At 39.5% G+C, this 16,392-nt stretch overlaps 1 pseudogene; it reads left to right on the plus strand.

The window, feature by feature from the left end:
• Positions 1–13,051: 13,051 nt before the first annotated feature.
• On the plus strand, positions 13,052–15,747 carry LOC118021309 (annotated as a pseudogene).
• The last annotated feature ends 645 nt before the right edge of the window (positions 15,748–16,392 follow it).

Raw genomic sequence — 16,392 nt, forward strand, 5'->3', positions numbered from 1 at the left:
TTAGGTATGATTAAGAATATTTAATACTCTCCCATCTACAAATAAGAAGGTAGTTAAAACACTAAACTTCAACCAATCTCATCTGACCTTGACAACCTCAAGAATTGTCTGCCTAACAATCAAATGTGGTAATGCATACCTACAATGGCTGGTTTCCAGAGGAATCCATCTGTCATCTTGTCACTGGCCCTTAAGAGTCTACTATCTAAGCATTATTCATTTAGCTCATGGATTGGACCCTTTTAAAATGTAGACATTTTAAGAATTGAAACACAAATCATCTATTTCCCTTTTTTTTGGTATAAATGTAACTCAGGTATTTCCCTTATGGGAAACAAGGAGAAAGGATGAATTCACTGGCACCAAGGGAGGGCTGGCAAATAGGCACTGCACAATGGGTAAATGGTTTAAAAATTAGGGGAAGCAGGGTCCAAAAGACCAAAAACGACTTGACAAGTTTATCTGTGCTTGAGATAATTTTCCAAATTCCAAAAGACTTCTACTAGTAATGGTGAAAATAATGACAGAGCCATTTATATTGCCCTAAAACTATGTTTAAAAATGTAGGGAAATGAGCACAGTAGAAAATTAAAGATATTATTATTTTTTCCTAAGATTGCTTAAACCATCTAGGTTTAGTGGATGTGCTCTGTGCTTGCTTTATTTAATGTCTGCTGTAATGCTCCCATCTCTCTGAGGGCCTGTGCTTTTACTTTAAAGAGATAGAAAGGCTTTGAGTATTTTCTAGTTCTTTAGAAGAAATGTGGGATTTTTGTTGTCTACTCAGTTCTTCTGTTGAAGCCAATGTTCCCCTTGTTTATGTGTCTTTGTTTTGTTATTTTAATTTAATCATCTCGGGGAGACACAAGGGAGAGGCTAGAAGTGATTGACTAGAGATTAAAGACAAAAAAGAGATGGTAAAGGGAAATGTAAATGTAATGTGATGCTGACCATTAACCAGCTGGTTCTGCCATGTTCTTTACTGTTCAGCCACTTTTAACCACACTCCACCTTTTAGATCCGCCAGCACTTAGGCCATTTCACTCATTGGCACCCTGGACACCCTGGGCCATTGCTCCACAGCCAAACCTGCGTCCCCTCTCCAGCATTTACCTATTCTCTGCTATTCCCTTAAAACCCCAAGGTCACAATCAACAAGTTCATTATCGGGCTATACTAGAAGATATCTACGCCTCTTTCCCTGGCCCAAGTCATACATTTATATAGCTTTTGGAACCAATACTTATTTTGATTAAAAAAAAGATTTTTGATGGAAGTAGATGGTATGTTATAAATACATGAAGTAGGACACAGCTGTCCTAGGTCAAGCGGAGGCTGCAAATACCCATTGCTTCTGTGTTCAGATTGTCTTAGTCAGCATCTTAAAATGTGTAAACACATGGGGAAAATGTCCTGGGTGATTTAAACAGGCTAAGTTATTCTCCAGAGTCGTAATTACAAAACTCAGTTGGAGAACATATTTTTGAAGTTTTTTTTTTTTTAAACTCAGATTGCCGTTTTTCTGGGGATGGATATTTAATGCATTTGTTGTTAGCTGTAGGAAACTCGCTAACCTCAGGGGGAAGAATCCTTAAAATAGCCAAGATTTTTGGAAACTAGATAGAGAAGAAAGCAGACTTGATTGCTCAATATAAGACTAAATAAAAAAAGGATGTTATCAGCAATTAACTACAAAGCTTGATTCTAAAGAAAAAAAAAAGGAATCAAAGTGGAAACATTTTTAAAGAGATGAAAACACCACTGGCAGCTCCACAGGGTATGGAATTTCTAAGAGGCCATAATCAATTCACATTTCTTATATCTAGGCAATATTCAGCTTTCAGTTATTTTACGGGGATGTGGAGGATACAACTGCTGAGAATATACTTAAACACTGGAATAAGCCAGAATGACCCCAGAGCTTTTATCCCTCTCTTTTTCCTCTTTTCCCCCTCATTGTATTTGCAAATAAGTTACCATAAGCCAAAAATGAAACTGAAATATCACAATGCAAGGCTTCATTAAAAACCACATGAGGGCCCCTGGGTGGCTCAGTTGGTTAAGCAACTGCCTTCGGCTCAGGTCATGATCCTGGAGTCCCGGGATCGAGTCCCGCATCAGACTCCCTGCTCGGCGGGGAGTCTGCTTCTCCCTCTGACCCTCCCCCCTCTCGTGCTCTCTGTCTCTCATTCTCTCTGTCTCAAATAAATAAACAAAATCTTTAAAAAAAGAAAAAAAACACACGAAATCCAATTCCTTGCAGTAATCATGACAAGACTTATGATTAACTATTAAGTCACTCAAAAAAGGATGACCTAAAAGGAAGTAAATGTGCTGGGTAACAGTGTTGGGGGAGAAAATGACAAGTAAATAAACAAGCAGTCTTTTTGCATTTGAGTTATAGATGTTGGAAAGAAAAGAATGCTTGTGTTAGAAAGAACCAATTTTTCTTAAAAAAATTGGGGAAGTCTCCTGTTTAACGGAGTCTACACAAGGTCTTCTACCAATGCATTTCCACATAACCTCAGACAGAGTAAGGAAAAATGGGGATGCCCAATTACTTAGTGGGGCCAAGCATGTATCAGAGAAAAGTATACAGAGGATGAATATTTGTGTCAGGTATCAGGAAAAAGGAAAATACCACAAGCTCTCCCTAGAAATTGGCTGAATGTCCTTAGATACATGATGGTTTTAGGGTAGGAATTGTTCCATAGGTCTGCAATCAGACTCTTCCAGGCTAATTTATAATAACAAAAATGTTATCACCTTAGGATTTCTCCATGTTCCAGGGCCTACTCAGGTTTTTCCATCTGTCAATATGAAGACATAGTTCTAAAAGCATAATTGCATAATTATGGTTAAGAGATCCAGAAAAAGTGTGGAAATTTAGGGGCATATGCCACAAATAATGGTTGGTTGTTTCTTCATTGTATTTTTTTCAAATGTCAAAATGGTAATAGAAAATCATTATATTTACTAAACTCTTAACAAGCAGAAACTACAGAAATCAATTGTTTTCCAGTTCATCCTTTCTAGTCTCCCATCCTTACTCTTGTCTTGCAATCCAGAAATGAGCCACATCTTAGTGCTTACAACTTAGGGGTGAGATCATGTACTCTTCCTCGCCCATCCCGATGAATGTTAAAGCATTCTACCCCCTTTCAATGAAATGAGAGGACTCTTCAGGATATAAGCCATTCTGCCTTGTGGACTGACATCCAGGCTTTACAGCAGATGATTCCAGCTGTCAAATATGATGGTTTTGAAGTTATGGAGTAGAGAAAATTTAGGCCCTGTCTTTCCACTGCAATTCATTAATGCTATTGAGCATGGAATGCCTGGCAGATTTACAGGTGGCAGAAATAAGAGATTAATTGTTTTACTTTATTTATGCCTGGAATGTAACTGAGGACTAAGTAATTTGATTCCCATCAGTTGCCTTTTGTCATTTCCCAACACCTGTCATTCTGTTAATTTATCCTTCTGCTTATAAATGTTAGGTACTTGAAGGAAAAGCTTCTATTTTTTTTTTCCATTCACTTGTGATGAGCTAGTAATTTGGGAAACTTTCTTCTTTGCATTTGATTTCCCCTTAGCAGGAAGCAAAAGACACATTCTAAAAGACTGCAGCCTAGTACAGGAATTGTGTTTTTCTCTCCTTCATTACATAAGATAAAGAGGTGGGTATGGGTAAAAGGACATGGAAGTAAAGAAAAAAAAAACTAATAAACAACAGTGACTACTAACAAAACCTTACCTCCTTTACCATTTACTGTAGGTTTAGTTTCATTCAAAATCTAGTAGCAAGGATTGTTAGATGTGAAAAGATATTTCTGTCCCTATTTTTCTTCTTCTTTTCCTTATTTCAAAGGAGGTTATTTTTCTGATTTTCTCTCATTTTTTTTTCTATCTTTGATCAGTAGCATTTAAATATCAAAATACCAGAGAATGCCAATCACTATGTCTGCCAAACATTTCTACTCTAATCCTGCACCAGGTTCATAACGAATGTTCTCTCCCATAGCCCTGGAAGGATCATCCTCTATATACAACATGACCCTGCTCAGTTGGTCACTACTATGTAGTGCTGTGTATCTGTCTCTCTTCAATGGCAAAACTACCTCTATTACCAGTCTCCTACTCAGACCTCAACAGTCTTTCTAGGTGGATGAAATGCCTGACTAAAAGAAAGTCCTCTGTCGTCTATCCAAATCTTCATGTATAGTTCAGGGTGAGTGTAATTTCCTGTCTTTGAGTGATGCTTTTTTCCCTGTAAATAATAAGAGTAATAAGAGTAATAAATATAAGTTCAGTATCATATAGTATCAAATAGTTTTCTTATTAAATGTAAATATTCTATATTAAATACTAGTAAGTTTTTGACATATTGAGGAGTTGTTTCCCTAAATTCTGGCCAAGGTCAAATAGCGCTAAAAATAAGCAACAGAACTTGAAGATTTAGTCTACCTCTCTGCCTATTCCTTCCTTTTCATCCCCTCAGTAACTACCAAGTTTAGGGTTTGATTTTTTTTTTTTTTTTTCAGTTTTCACAAGTGGCACATGATTACGTTCTTGGTGTAAAAAAATAAAAACGTAGAGACACACTGAATAATCTAGTTTTCTCCCCTTAAAGGGCCTTCCTTTCCTCCCTCAGTCTAATCTCACTTCTTCCCCAGAGGAGGGGACTCTTGTCCACAGTTAGGTAGCCACCTCCGCCATAGAATGTCTGTGGGTGATGGGAACGTTCCACATCTGATCCAATATTTCAAACATCCTTAGTATGGTTAAGGACCTGAATGTGTAATTCTACTTAATTTGAATTAATTTCAACTTATTTGTGTATGAACCTGTGAGTAGGTGCTCCCATTTTATTTATTTTTTATTTTTTTGATGATTTTTTAAAAATTTTATTTTATTTTATTATGTTAGTCACCATACAGTACATCATTAGTTTTTGATGTAGTGATCCATGATTCATTGTTTTCATATAACACCCAGTGCTCCATGCAGTATGTGCCCTCCTTAATACCCATCACCGGGCTAACCCATTCCCCTACCCGCCTCCCCTCTAAAACCCTCAATTTGTTTCTCAGAGTCCATAGTCTCTCGTGGTTTGTCTCTCCCTCTGATTTCCCCCTCTTCATTTTTCCCTTCCTTCTCCTAATGTCCTCCATGCTATTCCTTATGTTCCACAAATAAGTGAAACCATATGATGACTTTCTCTGCTTGACTTATTTCACTTAGCATAATCTCCTCCAGGTCCATCCATGTTGATGCAAAAGTTGAGTATTCATCTTTTCTGATGGCTGAGTAATATTCCATTGTATATGTGGACCACATCTTCTTTATCCATTCGTCTGTTGAAGGACATCTCGGCTCTTTCCACAATTTGGCTATTGCAGACATTGCTGCTATGAACATTGGGGTGCATATGGCCCTTCTTTTCACTACATCTGTGTCTTTGGGGTAAATACCCAGTAGTGCAATTGCTGGGTCATAGGGTAGCACCTCCACACTGTTTTCCAAAGTGGCTGTACCAACTTGCATTCCCACCAACAGTGTAAGAGGGTTCCCCTTTCTCCACAACCTCTCCAGCATTTGTTTTTTCTTGCCTTGTCAATTTTTGCCATTCTAACTGGTGTAAGGTGGTATCTCAATGTGGTTTTGATTTGAATTTCCCTGATGGCTAATGATGATGAACATTTTTTCATGTGTCTGTTAGCCATTTGTATGTCTTCTTTTGAGAAGTGTCTGTTCATGTCTTCTGCCCATTTTTTGACTTGATTATTTGTTTTTTGGGTGTTGAGTTTGAGAAGTTCTTTATAGATCTTGAAAATCAGCACTTTTAGATGGCACAGTTTCTTCATCTGTCCCCATGGCTATGGCAATAGACTCCTCAGTTTCCCTGTACCTGGGCTCATTTTCCTCTTCACTAATGTGGGCCTTACACACATGTGATCATATTTCCCTGTTGCAAATCCTTCCGTGACTCCCCTTTCCCCATGATTGTACTTTAAACCTATTTGCATGATATACACAATTCATTATGATCTGGCCTTTATTCTCCTACTCTTCTTTACATTCATAAAACATGTCACGCTTTCACATGCCACCCCCTCCGTCCAGGTCTCTCCTTATGTGTCTAAAAAATTTCATCGAGTGTCAGGTAATACCTCTTAATATATTTTGTCCTTAAATACTTTCCCAGTAGCTATAGATGCTTTGCATCTCTGTACCCCTGAGATGCAACACAGAAAGCCAGTAGGTACTACATAAATGCTGAGTCTATTCTCCCATTCTCTGATAGCATGGAGAACAGATACTTTGCTTTCATGTAAAACCCTGTATAGTGTCACTGAGGGAAGAAAAGAAATCCAGAAGGAAGCAATTTTTTTACAGTGTAAATTTCACAGGGGCAAAAATTAATCTTTTTTATTCACAAACACTCTAAAGTCTTAGAACAATGCTTGGCACAGAGGAAGAGTATAATAAATATGTATAAATGAATAAATTATCAAATTATAATTTCATATTTTTCATGGTTATCCTTTTTGACCATTCTCAGTCTGTCAAGCAGCTTCCAAAGGTTAAAATAATTTTTGTGAATTTATAAAATACAGAATTAAAATCAGCCATGAATCCCCAAATCTGCCCACTCTTTTACTGTTGCTGCTTTTCTCAGGCAAAGAAAGTCACTGCTTTAGGAGAAACGAATAAACAAATCACCCAAATATCAACTCATTAAGATGGAATCCCGAGTAATACTTGTTTCTAAAGCACCTGTTCCCCACACCTACAACCTCATTCCTGCTAAAGCCCGCGTAACACTGTCATTCTTCACTACTCTTCCATTTTCATATAATCAGCAAATGTAATTAAAGCTCATTTTTTACTCATTAGTAAGTACTCAATTACTTTGTTTACCATTAAACTCAGTGCCTTCCAATGCATAAGTTCACTGATACGTTAACTGATTGGAGGCTTATCCAATGGGCTCCGTTAATATTAATCTGTGGTTAACTTTTGCTTAACCTAAAAATCCATTGCCTGTCTACAGGATCGTGTTCATATCCAAACCAATTTGTATTAATTTTGGAAGTCAAATATCAGGGGGTATCATGTCAAAATGGTTAATAAAACCTTACTATAAAACATTTATTGTATTCTGTTCATAGTCACATCTTCAATTGGATAATGATATTAAGTAAAAGAATATCTATTAAGTATAACTTTGCCACATTACTGGCTTATTGCTCTTGATTTCATTACCCACTCTCCAGATACTTGGATATATCATCTTAATATTTTTTGTGCTATTTTGATTGAATTACCATTTATATCAATAGGTATCTATCTTTTTAAGGTACATGTGGTTTGGATTTTTTAAATAAATGACTCAGTATTTTAGTCAGCCTTATTCTTTAAGACACAAGTCAAATAGTTGTGCCAGTGTGGATATTATTTATCCAAAGCTTTGTATGAATTTTGTCATCAGTATCTAATTTTTTAAACTTGAAGTACTTTCCACTTGTCCATTTGTATTTTCCTCTCCTATTGGACATAGTGAAAACACCAATGCACTGTTTGAGATACTTGAAGAATGCTAGCTGAAAGTTTTCATTATGATATTATTTAGGACATCATTTTTACTGGGGCATCTGGGTGGCTCAGTCAGTTAAGCGTCCAACTCTTGGTTTCAGCTCAGGTCATGATCTCATGGGTCATGAGATCCTGTGTTGGGCTCCACACTCAGTGGGGAGTCTGCTTGAGATTCTCTCCCCCTGCCCCTCCCCCCAAGCATGCACGCTCTCTATCTCAAATAGTAAATAAATCTTTAAAAAAATCTTTAAAAAAAAAAGGATATCATTTTTATTAAAACAGTTTATAACCTGATAACAAAACACTTTAATTTCAATGTTGGATTTTACACCCTGAAAATTTTTCTTTCTAGTATATGAAAAGAGCTTGTTCTTTTTGTTCATCCCCATATTCACTATACCCATATTCACTATACCCATATTCACTATAGGTTTGTCTTCAGAGATACACCCAGATTAGACTTTCTTAAGCTCATCTTAAATCTTTCCTATTTTGTTGATGCTTGTCATTTCCAAAAGAAACTACAGACATTTTAATTATAACATCATAATACAGTCTCATTCATTAGTGAAGATTAATATCCTTTTCAATACTCAATGTCCGTTATTTTTTAATTATCTCAAATGTGGATTGTACCCAGAGTTTCTCATTAGAACAAATTCATATTTTCTTTATCATTGTTTTTCAGTTCATTGAGAGCTCACCCGTGATGAATATAGGAGTGTACTTAGTTTCTAAGAGCTGTTCTGAAGGTTGAGATTGGATAGGAATCTTACTATTTTTTTTAAGATTTTATTTATTTGACAGAGAGAGAGAGAGCACAGCAGGGGGAGCAGGAGGGGGAGAAGCAGGCTCCCTACTGAGCAGGGAGTCTGATGGGAGGCTTGATCCCAGGACCCTGGGATCATGACCTGAGCTGAAGGCAGACACTTACCTGACTCAGCCACCCAGGTGCCCCGGAGTCTTATTATCTTATAACATGTTATTTGTGGAACTCTCCTTTAATTTGATCCTGGTACTTTCAATTGAAATCCTTTGAGGCATTAAGGGAAATTCTTCTTATTCCTTTATTTCCTTAGATGGACTTAATATCCACCAAAAGAAAAGTCTTTATTAAAATACAAAACTAGGGGAGGGGTACCTGGGTGGCTCGGCGGGTAAAGCATCTGCTTTTGGCTCTGGTCCTGATCCCGGGGTCCTGGAATGGAGCCCCATGTTGAACTCCCTGCTCAGTGGAGAGCCTGCTTCTCCCTCTCCCTCTGCTGCTCCTCCTGCTTGTGTTCCCTCTCTCTCTCTCTCTCTATCTCTGTTAAATGAATAAATAAAAAACTCTTTAGAAAAATAAAAATAAAATACAAAACTTGGGGAATCTGGGTTGTGCCATTTGATTCCAAGAGAGTATAACAAGCCAAAATGTAGATTTGTTACACAATTCCTCTCTTCATGGATACAATGAAGAAATTGCCTCTAAAACTCAACCGTCTTACATGTGACATTCACATTAATAAAATAAAAATTGGTGTATAAAGTAACAGAGGTAGGAAATGAGTTATAAGTAAGAAATGAAAATCCTTTGAAATTGTACAACCCAAGGGTGAACAATATTAACATTTTTCATAGTTCCTGGTATCCCTTAATGCATTTATATCCATTTAGTCATTTATTCAACAAGTATTTATCATGTACTTCTAAGATCTAGCCATGATTCTAAGCCTAGAGATGTGGAGAAAATAATAAACCTCTACTTGATACAGCTAATTTTGGTGCGGGAGATTGCAAACAAAGAAATACACAGCAGGGGTGCCTGGGTGGCTCAGTTGGTTAAGCGACTGCCTTCGGCTCAGGTCATGATCTCGGGGTCCTGGGATCGAGTCCCGCATCGGGCTCCCTGCTCGGCGGGGAGTCTGCTTTTCCCTCTCCCTCTGCAGCTCCTCATGCTTGTGCACTCTCTCCCTCTCTGTCAAATGGATGGGTAGAATCTTTAAAAAAAGAAGAAAAAAAAAAAAAAAGAAATACACAGCAAAATTTCAGGTATGCCTAAGTTCTGTGAGGGGAAATAAAGCAGGGTAAGGGGATAAGGAATGACTGGAAGTGGAATCTATTCCAGGTAGGGTAATCAGGGAAAGCCTCTCTGGGGAGGAGGCTTTGGAGCAGAGCCCTCCACTGAGGGCAGAGACATCAGTTATCTAGAGGATAAACAGATCAGGAAGAGGGTTCCACGGCAGGAATGTATGTGGCAAATCTGAAGGACAGTATAAGGCCTTGTGTAAGGGATAGCAATGACATTGGATTGGTAGGAGGGCAGGTACCTCATAGGCCAAGGTACAGAGTAGAGTTTTTATTATGAGTGTGACTGGAGCCTTTGAAGTTTTGAGGAGGGAAGTGATGTGATTTGCTTTACATTTTTTAAAAAGATCACTCTGGAGAGTGTGGAAAGAATAGATTACAGGCACAAGTGGATACAGGGAGATTCACACCATTTCAAAATGCTGCATAAAGATGATTAGAATAAATCTGAGATTTTTTTTCACTTAACAGTATATCATGGGCCATTTAAATGTCATGTGGACCCGGTTAGGCTTGGCCAGGATTCCTCAACAGTGACACCATCGGCATTTTTGGCCAAACAGTTCTCTGTATGGGGGGCTGTCCTGTGCATCACAGGATGTTTGGCAGCATCCTTGGCCTCTACCCACTAGATGCTTGTGGCTTTCCCTTTGCAATTGTGACAACCAAAAATGCCTCCAGACATGGCCAGATATCTCTAGTAGGGCCCAAATCACCCCTGATTGAGCACTGCTGGGATACACAATACTGTAGTAACAAAGCCCTCCAAATTTCCGTAGTTTAACAACATGCACTTATTTCTCACTCAAAATCGGCAGGAGTCCAGTGGTTCTCAAGGGGAGCTTCCTTCTAAGCTGTGGGATCCAGGTGGCTTGTATCATGTAGAAACACTACTACCTAGTTTTCAGGTAACCTTTACAGGGAAGAGAGAACTGTATCTCAATGCTTCTGTGCCAGAGTGACTCAGGTCACTTTTGCTCAAAGTCTGTTGGATAAAACTCCTAACACAACTTCTTTTAACTGCAAAGCAGTTAGGGAAAGTAGGAGAGCACGTGGATATTTGGTGACCATTAAATATTTCTGCTTCACGTCTAGGCACCAGATTTCACTGGTCTAGAGAAATTCTGGAATTCTACTGGCAAGTACTGTGGAATTCTTTACCCTAGGAATGTGGGGAGTCTGGTGATTAGGCTCCAAAGTTGTTCTTGAATCTGAGGGTTCAGGCTCCACTTATCATGAGGGAGTTTTTGTTTCATTTTGTTGTTGTTGTTGTTGTTTCTCCTTTCTGTCCTTCTTGGGCGCATTTAAAATGCATCTTAGGTTTTGCTCTACTTGGTGGCTGCACAGCTTTTTCAGTCTAATTTCTGACCTTGGAGAACTGTGGAGCCAAGGGTTGTTTTAAGCACTGAACAATCACAGACTTTTAAAGGCAAAAATTTATGGTTTTTTGGCAGTATGACTCTCTCATAGTCTTAAAAGGCTTCCTATCTTTCCAATTATTTTCATTTCCATGTGCCAATAAGCTCATCTATAATTCTTTTCTAGACATAGCCCTTCCATCTGTTGTATTTCTTTCCTTTCTTGCCTTCAAAGGTCTTTCTCAATTTAATGGTATATAATGTGAGTTTAGAAAGTGGAAATGTCATACCTATTACGTTTCAATATTTATATTTATTTGCATTATTCTAAAAATAAGCATAAGGTTTCTGAGTCAGGGACGCATTTTTACTCATATCAATAGCTGCATTAGTTCATTTTGTCTCAATTTTTTCCCCTTTCTTGGGTCATGTGATGAAAGCCAGATAGATGTGACCTTACATGTACCTGGCTCTCTACTCTAAATGAGGAACCCCCAAAATATGAATCTGAGCATTTATATAAGAGGACAAATGTTTCTCTTCTCCTGTGAGAGGGAAAGTAATCTTTACTCCCTTGTGTAAACAAATTCTTCTTGGAAAGAGAAGGCAAACCTCCTTGGTTCTTACCCTCTGGAATGTACGGAAACATCCAGAGGTATGGGAATAGGATTAGGCAGTCTTTCCCAGTTTACAACCCCCATAATATCTCTGTGGCCCCAGGTTGCATTCCCCTTTGATACACAACACGTACCTTTAGGGAGGTGAATCTCAAATCCTCCCTGAGGTAGATCGTTTATGCAGTTATCTTTGTACTTCCAAGGCTTTTCCTTAACCCAAGTTGCAGTAAAATATGTTTCAAAAACTTTAACATGAAAATATTCACTTTCTGACAATGCCCTTAACCTAATTTTAGCCCTGAAATTTTGCAATCTGCTGATATGTTCTACTGAGCATTTTTCACACATAGTCCTTTTTTGCAACATAACCAAAATAATAGCTTTTTATTGAAAGGACAATTCAGTTACAAATGTCAAAAGCTATTTATATTTTCCAAGAAATAATAGGAGAAAAGGTTTGTGGTATGATAGTTTAAACTTCTAAAGGGTTATTATATTTCCACTGTGTATTATGCCATACTGGTGGTATTAATGTAGAAAATCTTGATAAATGTACTCTAGTTATGGCATCATTTACTATATTAATTTTATGGTCATGGTTATGTTGGATTAACAAGAAAGTCCAGTATCTCTACATTTTCAGATAAATCCTTTCTATCTCAGGGAAAGTTTGTGTATATGCTTAATGTACATTGTCTGATTATTAAAATTATTCAGTTGCTTTTTGAATAGCTTTGAATAGGTATTCCACATTGACTGAACTTATTAATAAAAAAGTATTCTGTAATCTTTTCTATAAAATGTTTGGTATCACATCTGAAACATGATTTATACGGTTATATCTAAGAGAAAAGCTTTATTTCCTCATATCATATTTGATAAGATTTTCCCTGAGTGTGAATTCTTTGATATATAATAAGTTTTGATTTATTGTTGAACACATGCACACTTTCAAATGTTCACAACATCTCATTCCTATTTTAGTTCTTTTTTTCATGAGTGCTTGCATTTTGGTTCTTGAATTCATGGGCATTATCACAGATATGACTGAACTCCTCTGGGCCTGGAGCCTACCACTCCCCCCTTCTCATATTCAGGATCATCCTGCACTGTGAGGAGCATTTGATTGAGGGTGTGTGGCACTTCATCGTGTACAGCCAAGCCCCTTCCTCTGCCCACCTCTTGTGTACCATACAAGCTGAAGTGTTTCCACACTTGCTGATCAACAAATCTGAGGAACAGGCTCATGTAGGCCCTCTAATTGGCCCCAGAGCTATTTGGACAGGAAGTTATGAGATCTGTGGTACAAGGAGCATGTTTAAGCAGGAATGCCATAGGGCTTTGGCTGGGTCCTTCTTTTGGTTCTGGACTTAGTGCCCTGTGAAGAGATATGGTTTAAAGAGGGCCAAAATGGGCCTTTCAAATTGTGACACTCAAGAAAGCAATACCAGTCTCATAGGTCTAAAGATACTGGTGTGAGTGTTCTGATAAATAGTGACATGGAACTTTTTGCTGAAGACATTCCCACATTTAATGCTTATATCACTTTTCTTCCCTGTGTGCAGTCTCTTATATAAAGTGACATGTGTGTTCAAATGAATCATTATATTCGTAAAGTTTCTCTGTATGCAATAAAATTGAGGACTGACTGCTGGCAGATTTTTCCATATACATCTTACATTCATAAGGTTTCTCCAATGTGTATTTGCTAATTTGAAGTCAGATGGGATGTCAAATGGAAAATTCTCAAGACTTTGGGAATGGGTCAAAAAGGTATTGAGGGGCCCGAGAAACCAAAAGGGAATAGTGACATACCACAGAGATAATAATTGTGGGAGGAAGCTGTCAACTCTAGGACTGAGGAACCACAGGCAGAAGCTGAGGATACAGATAATGAGTTAGAAACATGGAGGAGAGGCCTGACACATTTGGGAAGGAGACACTTTGGCTGCTGCTGACATATCTGATGGACTGTGATCAAGCCGGTCCTGGGAATGCCAAAAGAAATCAAGGACTGTGAACTAACTATTGCTTCTAAGATGAAGAACCATGGCTGGCATGATGCTGACAGGAATAGGGAGCATTTAGAATGGAGCACATCTCTTTTCCATCCTCATGCTTTAAAGCGTCCTTCTAATTAAAGTTCCCCCTGTTGGTGGAGGTTGTAGCTCCAGCATCAAAGAGCAAAGTGTAATGTAAACAGCCTGTCAAAAGCCAGTCCTCCAGCCACACCCAAGGAAGAATGGTAGTTTTGGTCTCTGATGTTGACAGATTAAGTGCCCAATAGTATCAATAAAAGGATCAGATGAGGGGAAGTCCATTTTTTGACCCATGCAGAGTAGTCTCATGGACATTTTTTATGTGTCCATGGATAAGACTGACAGGAATAGAACGCGCTGTCATTTCCATCTGATATTTGAAACTGTCCTCTACGTTGAATGTCCGCTGATGAACATTAACATGGATATGAAGATCTTCATACTCTGTGCACATTGCAAAAGTTCATTTGCACATCTCTTCTCCAGATCTTCTTCTCACCAATATTCCAATTTTTCCCATGTCCCTCTCGATCCAGTCAAACCATTAGCCACTGCCAGTGCTTCAGGAGCTATCTCTTGGTCCAGACAAACTGGAAAATGAAATGTATGAAATTCTTCTCTTGGGATACGTTCTCTTCAGTACTATTTTTCAAGAACATTCCTGAATAGAACAGTGATGCTATAAAAGGCCACTCCCTGTTGGTTCCAGGAATATAGTGCAGAACCATCTATAAAAGTCTGAGTTTTTTTTTCTCCTCAGTCAACTTGTCAATGGAATTTTCCATGAAGAAATAGATGTAGCATGGAGAAGAGGTAATGCAGGAGGAATTGTCAAAAAAAAAATAATTTTCTGTGTAAGAGAAACATGGAGTAATGCTTTGATTCCCAATTCCCAATCCCTGTGTATCTGCACTGCATTTCTCTTATTGGAAATTGCCAGAACTTTTCATAATATTCCCATTTTTCTCAGACACAGTAAGCATTGTTAGATCAGATGTGTGAATAGGCTCAAGTAGCAGACTGGCTTGCCTTAGAACCTGGGCCACCTCCAGGCTCCTCTAAAAACTTTTAACTGTATGGGTTTCCATAAATTAGTAAGAATAGCACACTCCAAAGTGGTATATATTGTCTCAAGAATTCAGAGACCTCCAGCCACTGTACTTGTTTTTTAAAAGTAAAAAGTGAAAATGAAGTATCTTTCACTTTGGAGAGAATGTCACAACAACTAGGTCCCAGAAACATGACTGCAGTGATTAGCCCTTGAATTGTGATAGGATTTATCTCTCTCATCTTTTGGCTTCCTGTGTATCTTATTAAATCGTCCAAGACAACCCCTGCTTCCTGCTCATCTGGTCCAGTTTTCATGATGTCATCAAGGCAGTGGAAGAAATGTCCTATTCTGTAGGATTTCACTGTGATGCAAACCTAACCAGACTGGAGTTTGGTAGAGAAATGGAGAGTTAACTGGGTTCTAAACAACTTTCAGCTATGTTAGGTAAAAGCTGACTCCTCTTCATGTTTTTTCACAATTGTTAAAGAGGGAAAAAAAGCAATTGTCCTGTCAATAGCCGTATACAGGTACCCGCGCCCCTCAGCAAAAGCATGCTGAGCCTCTCGACATTCACTTGCTCTGGTCCGGGCGTGGGGGCAAGTGCAACGAAGACCAGGACCACAACACCTGTGGGCCCACCTGTGGGCAGGGCAGCCCGTGGCAGGGAGGCGCCGAGACCTCTTCCTGCACAACTTCAGCGCGCGGCTGTGGGAGCAGCTCGCCCGCTTTCCTGTCTTGCAGTGGACAGACTTGGACTCGCTCTTCCCGTGGGAAGGGGCCACGCCGCGCCCGCGCCACCTCGCCATGGCCTCGTGCCGCCGCTGTGACTCCGTGGGGGTTTCCACCTCCCCTTCCGCGGTGCTTCCACGCCACCTCCCCCGGCCTTGCCCGCTGCTTGCCCAGGATGACCGACCAGCAGCTCGTCAGTTCCAGCCTCCAAACACTGACAGTAACTTCGCATTACTTGTAGAAAGGGGATCAAGGAAGAAATGGAGGCTTTTCTGGAAAAGTTCTAGCAGAGTGGCAGAAGTGAGGATTTGTAACTCATGCACAATATATGTTTAAATCAGTGTATTAAATGTCAGGGGACGGAAAAGTGAAGTTGACACGTTTGGAAATGAGAAACCCATCGTGGTTACGAAGCAGCATTCGGTGAACCCCAACATGGACGTCCTCTTCAGCCCTTCTTTATTCCCAGCTATGAAGTCCACAGTCCCGGACTGCGCCAGCCTGCCTTACTCGCTCGCGGGCAGCCTCCTCTGCCTCTGACACAATGTTGGCCGTACTCGATTTAAACTCTGGGTATATCCGGTTTCTAGCAGAAGTCAACTACATGTCGGTGTACTATTCGTCATCAAAAGCAGAAGGCACTAGGGGAGGTATATTCTGGACTACTGTGGGGAGAGCGCAGGAATATGATGCACTGTAGCCTGGGGGGGGGCCTCCCCAGCAAGGAGTCTGGCTCTGCCCCAGGAAGCCTTAGGGCCTCCGAGACCCAGTGGGGCTGTGAGGAGCCAGGGCACCAGAAGAAGCTGGTAAACGTTTCTCAGACATCAGCGTGCACACACCTGGAACTCCCTCGTGTCACTTGTCCTACTGCCCTCAGTGGCTTCATGCATCCCCACCATCCAGATTCTGGAAGAAGAATGCAGAGAAACTGG

This window comes from Mirounga leonina, unplaced genomic scaffold (genome assembly GCF_011800145.1).
Source record: "Mirounga leonina isolate KUSES-001 unplaced genomic scaffold, KU_Mleo_1.0 Mir_174, whole genome shotgun sequence".
NCBI classification, from domain to species: Eukaryota; Metazoa; Chordata; class Mammalia; order Carnivora; family Phocidae; genus Mirounga; species Mirounga leonina.